The sequence below is a fragment of the Meriones unguiculatus genome, chromosome 19 (assembly GCF_030254825.1).
Source record: "Meriones unguiculatus strain TT.TT164.6M chromosome 19, Bangor_MerUng_6.1, whole genome shotgun sequence".
Lineage (NCBI taxonomy): Eukaryota > Metazoa > Chordata > Mammalia > Rodentia > Muridae > Meriones > Meriones unguiculatus.
Window position 1 is genome coordinate 61,449,996 of NC_083366.1, and position 16,366 is coordinate 61,466,361.

At 45.4% G+C, this 16,366-nt stretch overlaps 1 pseudogene; it reads left to right on the plus strand.

Moving 5' to 3' along the window:
* The first annotated feature begins 15,472 nt into the window (after nt 1–15,472).
* On the plus strand, nt 15,473–15,714 carry LOC110551930 (small ribosomal subunit protein eS28-like; annotated as a pseudogene).
* Nucleotides 15,715–16,366: the final 652 nt, after the last annotated feature.

Consider the following 16,366-nt stretch of genomic DNA (forward strand, 5'->3'; position numbering starts at 1 on the left):
TTTGACTGAGTGCTTGCACGCCCACACACATACCCTCTGAGTGACACCATTGTACTTCTCCACTCATACATATTGGGCCATTTTAGATGTGAGATCAGGAAGTGTGTGCCTGTCTCTGTCTGGCTTTTGAGTATGAGTATGTCTTCTACGGTCACCATATTATCAAGAAGAACAAAATTCCTTTTTAAAGGCTGAGGCATATTCCTTTCTGTGTGTTTGCAACATTTTATCTGTTCATTTGCTGATGGACAGCTAGACTGATTACAGATCTTTGCTAGTATGAGCTGTACTCCAGTGAACATAAAATGCAAATGTCTCTTCAACATACTGGCTTCATTTCCTCTGGCTATATACCCAGAAATAGGATTTCTGGATCATATGAAAATCCTATACTTAGTTAACTGAGCTCTTGAACTGTTTGCAAAGGCTTAGAGATTTTAAAAAATTGAATACGTTTCTTTTAACCTAAAGGTTTAGAAACAGACAGTTATGGTATACAAATGTGTACCTGCACATACACACACACACACACACACACACACACACACGCCCAAACACATTAAAACCCACATACCAAAAAAAGTCATTTGTAACTGAGAAACTCGGGCTCTTAATGTCTGTATTTGTACACTCTGTGTCTGTCTCAGCAGTGACCTATTGTTGACAGTCCCATGCAGAAATCACAGAAAAGCTGTAAGGAATGAGAATACACCTGCTGCCCATCTGGGACTTTTGAGATTGATCCTCATAAAAACCATTGGAAGGCAAACCTGTCCCATTACTCAGTCAAACAAGGGTACAGAAGCAGCAGTGGGCAGCCCTCCTAAAATTATAGTGCCAGGATGTCTCAGGGCCCAGATTTCAATATAGCGTGCACTGTGCCTTAGATCTGCAATGTCCTATAGGCTTGGTGGCCAGCTGATGGGCTTAGAGGAAGTGATTTCATCATGAGGACTCTGACTGAATCAATCGATGGACTAATACACTGATTGTTTCACAGTTAATGAACAATTGGGAGGTAGTTAAAGTATGCAGGATAGTGCCTAGTCAAAAGGTGTGGGCCATAGCGGATCATGCCCTTTCGACCCTCTTTAGCATTCTCCTCCTCCACATGTCCCCAACACCATCATCTTCTGCCCTGTGTGGACCCCAAAGCCATGGGGCCAATTAACCATGGACTGAGATACCCTGAACTGTGAGCCAAAGTATCGGGACCACATTCTAAAAATAAAAAAGCCTTCTAATGTAAATTCTACACATCACGTCTTCATCAGTAATGATTTAAAACGCTCCATTTGGCCATCATCTATCACAGCTGACGATGTTGAACCAGTGGCTGGCAGGACGATGTCATTCGCTGGAAAAGCCTGAAAGGGTGGGTGGGAAGAGGAGGAGTCTCAAGTCCCAGGAGGACTCAGGGTAACTGTGGCTGTAGGTAACTAAGAGAATGACACCGCTCTCCGAGACACTGGCTTGAGGGTTTCTCTGCTCCTTTCTACAGCCATTCGATGTCACATGGCTGTATCACAGAAGACATGCTGGCTGCAAAAGATGTCAACTTGAGTCCTGTTTTACCACCATTCCTCCCTTTTACTTGAAGTACCTGGATTCGCTGAGTGTTCATTTGTGACAGACACCAAATATGCTAAGGGCATTAAGCTACAGAGCAGGCTCCCCAAGTCACCTTCATTTTAGAGAAAGATTAATGTGAACTGAAGACGGCAGAACCATCAAGAGTGACAGCCCAGATGTGGGTGACACCAAAATGGCTGCTGCTGGATTGTTCCAGCCAGCTTTTCTTGTGTCCGTAGGATCTGTGTCAGAAATTCTATGGAGAGCTTGATAAACGAGCCTTCAGTCCTGGGTTCAAAACTGAATTTGGAGAGCCCAAGGCAAGTTCTATACATGATTAAAACACTTAATAAAAATCGGAGCGCATTATCCTTTTCTTTAGTTTCTTTGGCAACGTCTGTTTCCTGACAGTACCATTTATTGCAATAGCTGCTCAGTCAGGATGACCTCAACCCATTGTGAATTTGGGAAAACATGCCTCCGCTGTGATCAATGATGGTAAGTGTCTATAAAGCAGTTGATTCTAGTGAGAGTAAAATGAAAATAAATACAAGTCAGGCTGGGGAGATGGCTTAGCCGGCGAAGAGCTTGCTCCATGAGAGCCTTAGCTCCGTGCAGAGCCCACAGAAAAAGAGCCAGGAAGGGTCTCCTGTGCTTGTAATCCCAGCAATGGGAAGACAGGGACATCTCCAGGGCTTGGTGGGTGGCAGCCTGCTGACCCTAAGAGGCGAGCCCTAGGCCAATGAGAGACCCTGTCGCGAACTGAATACCACAGGCTGTAACAGAGTAACCAATGCAGAACAGAGTAACCAAGGTGTGTGGTTCAAGGCACGGGCCATCAGAGCACGTCTGTGGCCGTTAAAATAGGGGTACCATAGGAAGAAAACCGATCTGAAGAGCTGAGAGCACACAGGGCCCCGACGTGAAGAGAGTGTGGAGCAGACACGTGCTGTCTTCCCGGCACCCATGTGGAATTCCGGGCGCATCAGAGTGCTGGGCTTCCACGCTTTTAGAGCAGCTGCTTTTCTTATCCCTTCTGGCACGTTTCTGCGGCCAGCACGCAGCTGCCTATCTCAGGAGCAGTATCTCCCTGGAGACTGCTATCCTCTCAGCTGCCGAGGGGCCGTGTCCTTTAAATCTCCCAACTGTCTCCCTTACTGCTTAGCTCTGACTTCCTTTATCTGCAGGGTTCTTTCCCTAATCTCTCCCAGCTGCCGCTTTTGGGCACAGTGGCTGTGTCTGGGGTCTCTCAGAAGGGAGCGTTTCAGCTGGGAAAAGTGGGAAAGGGGCGGAGCCACTACAGCGACGCATTTTCAAAATGAGCCTTGAAACAAAAACACACAAAAAAGTTAATTTAGGGCCAACCTATGCTCCATCAATCAACCCATTCACTCCTACACGGTTGAGATCCCCACCAGAGGCTCAAAGAAGTGTGGGTGCGACACGGGGCATTGACTATCTAGAATAAGACACGGCTGTCCTTGGGAAGAGAGATTGTAGCTGAGCCAGGCTGAGTTTCTGCTCCACTCTCTCAGCAGAAAACTCCACTGGGTCCCGAAATGAAAAGGCTGGGGTCTGGAGAGAAATGTCATATCAGAGTCTATGTTCTGACAAGAAAATTCATTACCAGCTACTTCTCGTGAGCGTGAACCTTCTTCAGTCGTGTGACTATCATTCTTAATGTGCTGAGTTCTGAGTTCTGAGTTTTTTTTTTTAAGATATAAAGTTAGTGCTGAGGGGGGTTATAAGCTTGTAAAAATAAAATTAAAAAGACTTAAGGGCCCTTCTGAGCAGAGAGGGACAAGTCTCAGGTTTGCATACTGTGAGGCACAGCTAGGCTTTGGCTTAGCAATGGTGGTCCCTTAATTCCCACTTAAGAAAATGCCCAAAGACTAAGTAAAGCAGTGGATACCTGCATCTTCAGACACTGGGAAGCTCAGGCAGGATAACCATGAGTTCAAAGTCAGCCTGAGTTACGTGGCCAGACTCTGTCTCAGAAACTTAAAGGAAATGACAAGGAAATATGAAGCAGCCTTAAAGGCAACAGGTGTCTTGGGAAATAAGGACAAGATTGGTTGGCCAATACAGCTTTCTCCTATATTAACAGAAGTGTAAACAAATTTATTAAAATACCTTTGCATTAACAGCAGGCTATTAAGATAATTATTATCTCAAAGAATGACTTCAGATGCAAAGAGGTAGTTCCCCACAATATAATGAGAAGTAAATGGAGAAATTTCTTATGTTTAATTAATCCTAAGCCTGTAGTGGGAATATCAACACAGCAAAGCCTACCCAAGCTGACTGACTCACGTTGACAGTCTTGCTGCTGTTGGTTATGGTTGTTCTCTTTCTCCTCTGTTTGTTAAACAGGTTGAATGTGACTCACAGACCCATGGGTGACATCCACACAAAGTCTCCTGCACAACTTACAGCGTCTGTGTCACCAAAGAGCCCTCCAGCCAGCAATTGTTTATCCGTCATATGACCCCTGGGAGATGCCCTGAGGAGTCTTCCTCTTCCACTAAAACCTCTTTCAAATCCAAGCCAATCATCCCCACGTGATGTGTTCTGTAGAAATCTGCATAATTGCGGTCTGCCAGAAAAAAATACTTGGGCTGACACACACACACACACACACACACACACACACACACACACACACGCTCGCATTTGTGTGCATGCATTCCTGAACTATAGAGGACCAAAGGACCCTTTATATAAAAAGGGGTACAGCAATGTCATGAGCTTGCTGCCTGTGAGTCACAGCTCAGAGAGGACTCAGTAGGCCAGTACCTCTCTTGCTTCAGCGTCGGCTCTCCAGTCAGAAGGGAGGATTGGCTCAGGACACCATCTTGAAAGTGATTTTCCAGCATCCTAGTACGGCGTTCTCAAAGCTGTCATCCTTCCACACCAACATCTCAGAACTCTAACAGTTGGTATTTTCTGAGGACAAGCTGGAAGCTGCATTCTTCCCAGGCTTGGAGAGTCACTTCTGTCACAGGCTCACTAAGGCCATCCTGGACTGAATGAGACATTCAGGCCATGCCTCTCAACGGGAGCCACTCAAAATAGTACTGTCTTTTAACATGCGTTAACAATTTAAATTCACAAGATCAAACTTAATACCTTTTTCATTGTATCGTTTAATTTGTTTTTTTTAAAAAAGCAGTTATCATTCTCTTTATTTGACCATGTTTTCTTTTCCCTCTTCCTCCTTCAGCATTCTTCTTAGTGAAGCCCAGGCAGGCTTTGGATTAAAAGATGGCCTGGAACTCCTGATCTTTTCACCTCTAGAGCACTAGGATTACACAACCACACGTGGCTTATGCAGCGCTGAAGATGGAACCCAGAACTTCCTGCATGCTAAGCAAGCACTCTGCCACCCGAGCTACTTCTTCAAGCCCTGCCTTCTCATTTCTGAAGGTGGGAATCAATGCATTGAATTACAAATATTAGCACCCCCAGATATGCCTATGCAAGAGGCTGCTTCTGACCCAGTACCGATGAGTTTCAATAGGAAAACAGAAATCACATGTCAGGATGTTCCGTTAAACCATTAAACCTGCTGTAACTCCCTGTCTAACTCCGGGGAATGCTGGAATGGCAGTGTTCTGCCCTGGGAAAGGCAGAAGCTGCAAGCTCAGTGCATGCTCCGCTGCTGTCACCATCCTGTGCTTGGAGACATGCTTGTTTGCCTCTTCTTGCTTCCTTTCATCTATAGAATCAGGGCCCGGCAGCCTCAGTAGCCCGAGCACTGTGAGCAGCTCCTACAGTAGCTGTGAAGAGAAAATGGAAAAGCTAATTGGACAAGCATCCCTTCATTTTATGACCAATCTTCTAGATCTTTGAGCATCTCAATACACTTCCACATACATGTAAAAATGTCTACATTAACAGAATAAGGACATGAGAGTTTGACGAGAAGACATTTGGGTACAATCAGATTACAGAAGACTTGTTCAGAGAGAGCTGACTGGTCAACCTGAGGGACATCTGGTAATGACATATGTCCAGGACAATGACAGTCACTGCCAATGTCCCTTTCTTCCTTTCCCTAGATCACATGATACCTTTGCTATTCAGCCAGCCAGAGAAAAGGCCCTCTGCTTTTGAGGAGTCGCTTGAACACAACCATCCTCAGGTTGCCTTGAATGAGCAAGCTCAGGGGCTGCCACAGGGCCATCTGTGCCCACCGAAGTGAAGCTGAACCATTGGGTACTGTCTAGGGCAACAGGAGCCCTTACCTAACAGTGAGATGCATCAATAATCAATGGCCCCACAAAGAAAGAACCCCATGAATAAGAGATGCTGCTGTTTGGAGAAGATGGAGCCAGCAGTGCTCTTGTTCCAAAGAAACAAGATACACTCAGAATGACACAGCACTCTCTGAACTTTCCAGTTCCATCACCAGACAGCTTAGGTCAGATGCACTCAACATAGTAGCACCCTCAGGCAGCCAAGTTCCTCGGAGTCAGTCTGGTCAGAGGCACACTTACCCAGAGATTTTTTTTCCCCTTAGGACTGGTCAAGGGCACTGAATTACGTTAGCACACTAAGCTCTTTTTTTTTTTTTTTTTTTTTTTGGCTCCCTATTTAAGTGTAGCCATGTTTATCTGGACGGTTTTACATCCAATATGGAAGACTAAAACCCAACACAATTCCCAAATATATTTTCTACCCCATTTAGAGCTTACCATCTTTCAGGTCTCTCTAGTTTTCTTTATGGTAGTATTTAATTATTAATCCCTCTTGACCTGTAGGGTCTAATTTAGGGCTCCATTAATAGATGGCTCACTAGAGAGTTTGCCAAAACCATGGCAGGACAAAGTCATTAGAGTCTGCCAACTACGGAAGTGGACCTAGAGGCAGAGGATTGGAACTGAATCTGTGCTTCACCGTGTGTGGGACCCCCCAGGGAATCACATCGCCATCACAGCATCTCACAAAGAGTGGAGACACACAAAGCTCAAAGCAAGGTGAGTATGAAGCATTAGACACTTGATGGGTTATGTGGTGTGTGCATGTGTGTGTGTATGTGTGTGTGTGTGCTCAGTCATGTGTGGAATTCAAAGCCCAGTGTCAGGTCAGATGTCTTCCTCATTTACTAGGCTTTTTCTTTTCCTTTCTTCCTTTCTTTCTTTTTTAGAGACAGCTTTTCAATGCTTCTGGAGCTCATCCTTTTGGATAGATGTATTGTCTGGCCAATAGGCTCCTGGGAACTATCTGTCTCCATCCATCTAGAGCAGGGTTACAGGTACAGGCTATCATACCCAGCTTTTTACATGGGTGCTGGATTTCCAAACTCAGGTCCTCATGGTTGCATAGCAAGCACTCTGCTTTCCGAACCATCTCCCTTAACCCATGTTAGGTGTCCTTGATCACTGTTTTTCCTAACTCTTGATCCAGCAAGTATTTACTGAGTGTGTAATATATTCTAATTGTAGAGGACATAGGACTAGAAAATCATACAATTCTGGTACTCTTGGATCTAACGTTCTAGGAGTAGAGGAGATGTCCCTCCAAAAGATAAATATGTTTTCATGGTGATTGAAGAGACAGAATACGACAGGAAAAGGGACACTGACCAAAGCCGAAAGGGGGCTGGTATCATCTCTGTCTCTCTAATGACATTCAAATAGCGAAGAAAAGATAAGAAAGTCAGGTTTATGAACTGTTGAGCAACAATTTCTCCAGGGACAGGGAAGGACTTGTATGAGGACCCTGAAGCAGGAGTGTGGCTGCTGTGTCAGAGGATGAGCAAGGAAGAAAGGGGATGGGGAAGGAAACAGGGCCGGGGTGGGTGAGAAGCTGTAGACTCTGACAGCCTATGATGGCACTCTGGATTTACCGTTGTAATTGTCAGCTTTGCCTGCGTGGCATAGCTTGGAAATTTCCTGGGAACAGAGTCTCATTCATCTATGTCAGAAAACACAACCATTCCTAGGCAAGGGGACATGAACTATGTAAGAGTGAAGAAGCTGAGCTGAGCACTAGCAAGCAACCAAGCACGTGTGACTCAGTTTCTCTTCGCTTTTCACCATAGATGTGTGTGAGCAGCTGTCTGAAGTTGCTCCCTTGACTTCCCCACCTGATGTACTGTATCGTGGAATTTGGAATCTCAAGTAAACCCCTTTCTCGAATACGTTGCTTTCTGTCCAATTACCCTTTTATCACAGCAATGGCAACAAAACTATCGTGACTGGCATCGAGATGGAAAGATACAGCAGACCAAGAGCCCAGGAGGATCATGGTACGAGGCTGTTTACCCTGGGACAGAGCTGAAATCTTTTGCCACTGACTGACTGAGCTGTTCACCAGGAATGGCACTGGCTCGCTTCCTTGACACGAGGCACACTTCCTGCTTCCTTGAAGATGGGCATAGCCACGGAACTTGTATCGGCTAAGTGTCACGAAAGTCACTATGTCCCATTTTTCCACTGAGGGTCGGTGGTGTGGATGCCCTGGGCCCCTGAGTGACCATAAGGTGCTGAGTGCTGAGTCCTTCAGTCACAACCAGCTCGGATGGAAATAGAGCAAACTCCAGGGAAGGAACCTGCCCTCATGAAGTAACCACCCTTCATATCTGGCTCTTGCTGGACACTGACCATGCTTGTATCTTGATCTTGGTCTTTCCAAGCTCTAGAACCACGAGGGACCTATTTGTGTTGTTTTTTTTTAAGAGCCCGGCTGCCGGCGTTTTGTTATAACAGTTCGAACAGGCTCAGCCGAAGCTGCTAAGGAGAGATAAGAGCTCAAGTGGAGAAACTACCACGCAGGCGCGCCAGCGGTGTCAACACAGCCGGCAGGCGAGCGGCAGAGCTGTGCAGCAATGTGCAGCCCAGCAGCAGCTGTGAGTGTCTGCCTTTCTTGGGGTCAGAAATGAAAATGGTAAGAGAGACAGGTGGCAAATACAGACGACACAGATAAAGGAGAATTTCCTGCTCAGGTGAACAGAGAGGAGGAGGTCAAAGAAGGGCATCTTAAGATAAAAGGTTATTAAGCTGGAAGGGTAGCTCAGTTGATAGAGTACTTGTTCAGCGAGCACAAAGTTTTGGGTTCTGGTCCAGCATTACGTAAACTAGGTATTACTAGCATAGGACTGTAATTCGAGCATTCCAGAGGTAAAGGCAAGAGGATCAGGAGTTCAAAGCCATCCTCAGCCACATAGCAAGTTCAAGGCCATTCTGGGGCACATGAGGCATTATTTCAAATTAATTAATTGATTGATTCATTTTAAAAGATAAACTATTACCATTTTTTTTGTAGTAAAAAGAGAATAGGAGCAGTGTGGAAGAGGAAGAGGAAGAGAGGGAGGAAAGAACAGCCTTAGACCAACCAAAGCCATACCCTAGTACATGCCTGCTCCAGTGCCTATGACTTCCCACTGCCATGTCCAAACTAAAGCCTGAAGGAGATAAAGCCGAGGTAAAGGATGGGCCGCAGAGATACTCTGAGGATGTCTGCCAGCCCTGCTAGCCCACCGTCAGGGGCCAAACCTGCAAAAGTCCCCACCGAGAAAGGAGAGAAAGGACCCAGAGGGAAAAGGGGAAAAGCTGATGCTAGCAAGGAGGGACCAGCCCTCAGAAGATGCCAGATGAACCAGACACAGGAAGCCGAGGGCACTAGTGGTGCCGAGGAAAGGCTGTGAATGTTTGATAACTATGTGCTTCTGATGACTGCACAGTCTGAAATGCTGTGCTTGATCACATTTTATAAAAATGCAGGGCTTTGTTTTGTTTTGTTTTGTTTTGTTTTGTTTTTTAAATACATTGCTAGCACACAGAACACTTCATTGTTTGGAGGGTGTCTTCGTTTGCTCTCAATTGCTATTATAAAGACCGTGTCCCAAAACTACGTGGGGAGCAAAGGGTTGACTTGATTTAAATGTCCTAATCACAGTCCATTGTTGAGAGAAGCCTGCGGATATACTCAATCAAGGCATCAACCAAAGCAACGCCATGGAGGGAGGCTGCTTAGTGCTTTGTTCCCCGTGGCTTGCTCAGCCTGCTTTCATACATAGGCCAAGACCACCTGCCCCAGGGTGATACCACCCACAGTAAGCTGGGCCCTCCGACATCAGTCACTAATCAAGAAATGCCCTGGGTTTGCAGACAGTCCCATTTGATGGAGGCATTCTCTGAATTAAGTTTGTTTGTTTTCCCAGATGACCCTAGCACACTAGGAGGGCGGGATGGGATTTGTCACTAACCAAATGTCTCCCAAGCTGGAACGATATAGGGAAGTGCTTTTCCCTGGTAGTTTTCAAAGACTCCTTCTTCTTCTTGGATCCCAGGAGGATTACCTGATATTGATACACCTGGACTCTTGGCACAAAATCCCTTGTGCTATGGGCACACTCAAAATTCATTGTTGGATCCCCCGAGCCAACATCAGCATAGACTTAACGTCCTTGATACTAGAGACCCGCTGGCACCTGAACCCCTAAAAGTTTTTCCTCGGTGTCTCAAGCACCTGGGCTTTGCAGTGACATCATTAGGATGGCGATTCTCCGGGCAGCATGGTTTCTTTTCTAGGAGATTGTTTAAGCCTTCAGTTTCATAATTCTGCCATTTTCATTTTGTTTCCTGAAAGTCAGAGTCAGTTAGTGAATGGTTTGTTAAGTAACATGCCCACATAAAATGCCAACCCTCCCTCTGAACTTCCGCTGTGCCGCTGTGCAGAGCCGCCCATGAGAATGTCACTGGAGCGCAGAGTGGCTTTCCAAATTGGGTTGTCCATCCAGGAAGGGAGGCTGGATGTTCTTGTGTCCTAGGAATGATTGTCTGCCCATGCGCTGCCCCAGGTTACCGTGGTTGTTGATGGACGGCATCGTTAGTAAAGCTGGATACAGTCTGGCTCGGGGGAAAACAGAGAACACGTGGATGGCACTGCAGGGCAGGTGACTGCAGGGCACGGCCACTTATGGACAGCAGGGAGGGTGGAGAGTCCAGCTGGAGAGGCTGGGAGGTGGGAGGAGGTGAGACTCAAACTGCAAGGATGCAGCTTCCGATAGTGTGGCAGGTGTGCTGGGCACGAAGGACCCGCATTTGCTGTTAGCTGAGAGTGACAACGGTAAGGGTGAGCTGCTAAGCTCTGTGTGTGTGCTGGATGTTCCCTGCCACCTCCCTGTTGCTACTCCTCCTCTCTTTTCACTTTCTTCCCTGAACACAGAAAGCACATTCCTGCCTCAGGTCCTTTGCACACAGAGTTCCCTACACCTAAAATGGTCTCCCGGCCCCCAAATGACTGCATGTCCAGAATAGGGCATGCACTTGCTCCCATTCAAATGTTATCTATCAGAGGGACTTCCCAGAATAGCCATTCCCTCCTGCCCCTTCTTCCCCCCACCCCCACTCTGTCCCTTGCCCTGCTTTACTCTTTTTTCCATTGCCTTTACCACCTACTTGAAAATACATTTATCTGCTTATGGAAGTCTTTCCTGGCCCCTAGAGTTTTATGTTTTAAGGAAGATAGGCTTGGAGTAAAGCCCTGTGTGGGGGTGGGAGTTACAAGGAATGCGGTGAGCCTATCTAGGAGCTCTTTAAACCTTGCTGAAACTAATGGCCCTTGAGGTAAAGCACTGTGTCTTTAAAAACAATGCCAGTGCTTAGAATTGTTTTTGCTCTCCTCTTAGACAGGTAGAAGAAGAAATGGAGAAAACCCACAGAAGCTCTGATGCAATGATTTGGGTGGTGGCATGACAGAATTACAGGATACGAGCCCTGAGTCCCAACTCCAATACATCTGCCAACAGCCTCGTTCACAAGATGGCTTCTCACCCCAGTTTCATTTGCCTTCTATAAGGCACTGGGATTTTCCATTTAGGAAGTTCAAAGGAGCAGGACACATGATGTCATCTAACAACCAAAAAAGAATAATACTAATAACACCTTCTGCCAGGCAGACAGAATAGTACACATCCATGTGTTCAGGAGGCTAGAGCAGGAGGATCAGGATTCAAGGCCAGGCTGAGCTACACAGGGAATCCATCCCACCCTGGACTACACAATGAGACGCTGTCTCAAGAACAAACAAAGCCCTGACAAGCCAGGCATGCTTGTGCGTCTCTATAACCATCTCTTGCCACTCCAAAGACTCAAGAGTTCCAGGCAAGCCTAGTCTACATAAGACTGTCTCAAAGAGACAAATACTGGCCATGTTTTGTTTCACTGAGACACTGCCATGGAACCCAAGTTAGACAATGCCATGTAACCCAGATTAGCCTTGAACTTCCCTTGTTTCTGCTTTAGAAGGATGTTCCACCATAAGCAAGTTGGGATTTTTTTTGCTTTTGTGTGTGTGTGTGTGTGTGTGTGTGTCTGTGTGTGTGTGTGTGTGTGTGTGTGTTGTGTTTAAGATAAAGCCTCACTACATAGCTACTCTATTAGATGTCTGATTTAAACTTCTTCGGGATGGAGCCACATGGATATCAGGGACAGTGTTTGTTTATAAGACATCTCACATGAGTTATTCATCTTAGCCATTCTGATGGGTGTAAGGTGAAATCTCCGGGTCATTTTGATTTGCATCTCCCTGATGGCTAAAGATGTTGAACATCTCTTTAAGTGTTTCTCTACCATTCTATATTCCTCTACAAAGAATTCTCTGTTTAGCTCCGTACCCCATTTTTTAATTGGATTACTTGATTTATTGCTTTTTAATTTCTTTACTTCTTTATATATGCTGGATATCAGCCCTCTGTCAGCTATAGGGTTGGAGAAGATCCTTTCCCAGTCTGTAGGCTGTTGTTTTGTTCTGACGACAGTGTCTTTTGCTTTACAGAAGCTTTTCAGTTTCATGAGGTCCCATCTATTGATTGTTGCTCTTAGAGCCTGTGCTGTTGGTGTTCTGTTCAGGAAGTTGTCTCCTGTGCCAATGAGTTCTAGGCTCTTCCCCACTTTTTCTTCTAACGGATTTAGAGTATCTGGTTTTATGTTGAGGTCTTTGATCCACTTGGACTTTAGTTCTGAGTAAGGTATCCCAGAAGGAGAAAGACACACATTGGTATATACTCACTCATATAGTCCTATAAGATATGATAAACACAATGAAATCTATACACCTAAGGAAGATAAACAAGAAAGAGAACCCGCGGTAAGATGATCAATCCTCACTTGGAAAGACAAATGGGAAGTGCATTGGACATAGGAGAAAACAAGTAACAGGCCAGGAGCCTACCACAGAGGGCCCCTGAAAGACTCTACCTAGCAGTGTATCAAAGCAGATACTAACACTCATAACCAAACCTTCAGCAGAGTGCAGGAAATCATATGAAAGAAGTGGGAGTTTGTATGACGTGGAAAGGTTAGGAGCTCCACAAAGACCAAATATATCTGGGCACAGGGGTCTTTCCTGAGACTGACATTCCACCAAGGACCATGTATGGATATAACCTAGAACCTCTGCTCGGATGAAGCCCGTGGTAGCTCAGTAACCAATTGGTTTCCCATAATAAGGGGAACAGGGACTATCTCTGACAGGAACTCAATGGCAGGCTCTTTGACCTCCCCACCCCCCAAGGGAGGGGAGGCTAGACCACAGAGGAGGACTTTGCAGCCAGTCCTGAAGATACCTGATAAAACAGGATCAGATGAAAGGGGAGGAGGTCTTCCCCATCAGTGGACTTGGAAAGGGGCAGGGAGGAGATGAGGGGAAAATGGTGGGATTGGGAGGGAATGAGGGAACGGGATACAGCTGGGATACAGAGTTAACAAAATGTAACTAATAGTAAAAGAAATAATAACAATAAATAAATAAATCTCTCAAAAAAAAAAAAAACAATTTAAAGCTCTGAAAAAAGAAGACATCTCAGATAAACACAGGTACAGTTCTGTAGTAGTGTTAGCTGAGCTGAGTGGCAATGAGCCAGAAACTGGCCCCCTGCACAGTGAGAGAATATGCTTTTCTCTGGAACAAGTGACCTGCCTCAGTGTCACCGCGTGACATCACTCCCTCCCAATCTGAGTGTCCTTGTCCACAGATAATGGGGCTTTTTTTTCTTTCTGCCTCTGACGGCCTAATCCTTATTGAATCCTTACCTTATTTTTCTATGTGTAAGACACAATCAGCCCAATATCACTGCTCATCCTTTATGTTAGTTGGTTTCTTCTAGACTTCTTCTGGGTCCTTAAGGTGACAACAACCCTTGGGGACAGAGTAGTAGTCAACCACAATGGACTGTCAGCAGGACTTTCAAATTCGCACTGGGAGCCACTGCCATGAGGCCAGTCCATGACAAGGGAAGTATGGCTACACCCATTCCTCTCTTGAGCGTTCCCATGGATGTCACAGCCATCGCTTCATGTAATTCCATAGACAAAGGCTACTTTCATTCCAAAGCTGACGCTACTCAGTGGGGAAAGCCAAATCTTCACCCGTAGATGACAGGATGTAACACAAGCTAGCAAAGATGCCTGCCCCGCCCTTCCCAGAAGAAATCATCTCACCTTCCCACCTTCCTCTGTGACCAGTTGAGAACGTCTACATGTTTATTAGAACAAAGCTCACTCCCCCCCACCAAATAATCCAGGGAATTTGTGATAATTAGCACCGTCTTTTAGTCTTGTCCCTTACATAATGCCTGGAATATAGTCAGCTTACTCTTGAATTAAAGAAGACCAGGTAGACTGATTAAGGTTAAACGAGTTGGGTTAGGTAGGTTGGACAGAAGTGAATCAGATTGGCTGAATCCCTGTGCTTGGAGAACAAGTATATAAGTGGCTCTTCTAGAATGTAGCGTAGGCCAAGAAGACTCTGGGTGGGACTTGAGATGCAGAAATCTGTCCATTCCATAATGAGGCTTTATTGATGACCAAAGGAAAACCTAGTCAGACGAGATGGCTGGTGCCACAGCAGACCCAGCAGTGAAGTGACCCACTTTCTATTTATGCCACAGGTTGAGTTTGTCTCTCACTAGGTCGTGTGCTGGGACTTCGGCTTTCAATGTAATGCTGTTAACAGGAAGGAGGGACCTTTAAGGGGTGGAGCCTAGTGGAAAATGATGATGCCATTGCAGGAAGTGAAATGACTTTCATGGGACTCTGGTCCTTTGTTGAGAGGTAGTTGTAAATGAACTGGACTGGCCTCATCTCTCTGGCTCCTGTCTCTACACAAGAGTTCTTATGTTCTCCGCCCCTAGTGACATATCTCTTTCGTTACAGCCACAACTATACCCCTCAACTAGGAACCAAGTGTCCAAACATCAAAGCCTAAGAGGGACATTCTCACAAGGTAGTCACCACACTGACAAACACGAATATCTTTCGTCTAACTAATACTTCCGTTTCTTCTGATCATTGCACTTGTGGAGTTTAAATTTCTATTTTACTTTTAATTTCTGGGTGTCTTTTATCTAGTCTGTGGGAGCAGCTTTTATACATTCCTGTTCCTTGCTCTTAACTGTGAGCCTCTCCTGTTTCCGACACACAGCAAACACTCCCCACCTGACCATCCAAACACCCACAGCCTCTTGTGTTTGCTTCCACAGTCTTCTCCTTCCATTGCGTCCATTCTGGGGCCCTCGTTTCTTCTCTTTGCTCTCTGTTGTTCTTTGAGAATCCTAGATCTGATAAAATCCCTGAGCCCTGTCTTGAATCAACATTCTTCTTGGCTTTGTGTCTTCCAGGTAGCTTATGAGCACTAACAACCTAGGACCACTTTACTTCAATTAAATTCTTCCTTTAAGAGAATGTAAACTATTTTTTACCTTCTACCAACCATCAAAGTCAAAATACGTTTTGGACTTTCATTTCTCCTTCCATTATTGTATCATGGAATTCCCCTTACTAAACCCACTCTCTCACTCACTCAATACATTCTCTGTCCTTCCCTATACTCCATTGTGTTTTCTAATGCTTCTGAAAATATGCATGGCACTCTGCACCAGATCACCGCCATCATGGATACAAGCCATGAGCAGCCCATCAAGCTGGCTGGGCTAACCGAAGTGCTAGACTGGACTGATTCTCAGAAACAGTGCACACAGGTGCCTGTGGAATTTATGGATGACCCCAGACACTCTGTCATCTGAAACGTCAAAGGGCCCATTCAGAGAATGATGTGCTCACCTTACTGGAGTCAGAAAGAGAGGCTTGGAGGTTGGCTGACCTTGCCGCAGGGTCCTGGATATCCACCACTTAACCCACGGGATGGCCTGCAACTGTTAAATAAGGCATTTGGATGATTTTTAAAAAAAGAAGGAAAGAAAAGGTAGACGGCATCTAAAATTTTCATCATGCTTACTCATTGAGTTATTTGCTTACTGCTTGCTCCTTCCTTGGGGAACATAGCATGTAAATGCAGTGAACTGCACAAACCTGAAGTGTTTTAATTCTGCTGGGAAACTGAACATTAATGTAGCTCACAAACTGCTCTCAAGCCCTTACTCAGAGTCAGGCCCAGCTCCATCTCCAACACTATGCCTATAAGCTGTTTCTTTCCCCTCATCTTTAGGTTTTCCCTTGCAAAATGTCATATTGGACACAAGTATACCATTTTCGCTCTTTAGTGTGAGGCTTCTTTCACTCTTCATATCTTTTTCTGTTGTTTGGTTGCTTGTCAGATTTATCTGTGTTCTTTAAACATTACGTTTTTACACAAAGAGGATATTACATTCCTCTTTGTAGCTGGCTTGTGTTCTTCTGCATACATACAGCACAATTTGTTTATGCGTTGTGTGTTAATGAACGTTTTGGCTGCTTCCAGTTTTAGGTTATTATAAACAAGCCTTCTACAAGGTCACTTTTGGACCTGTGTTTGTTACTCTTGGGCCTGGAGAGTACAACTGCTGAGT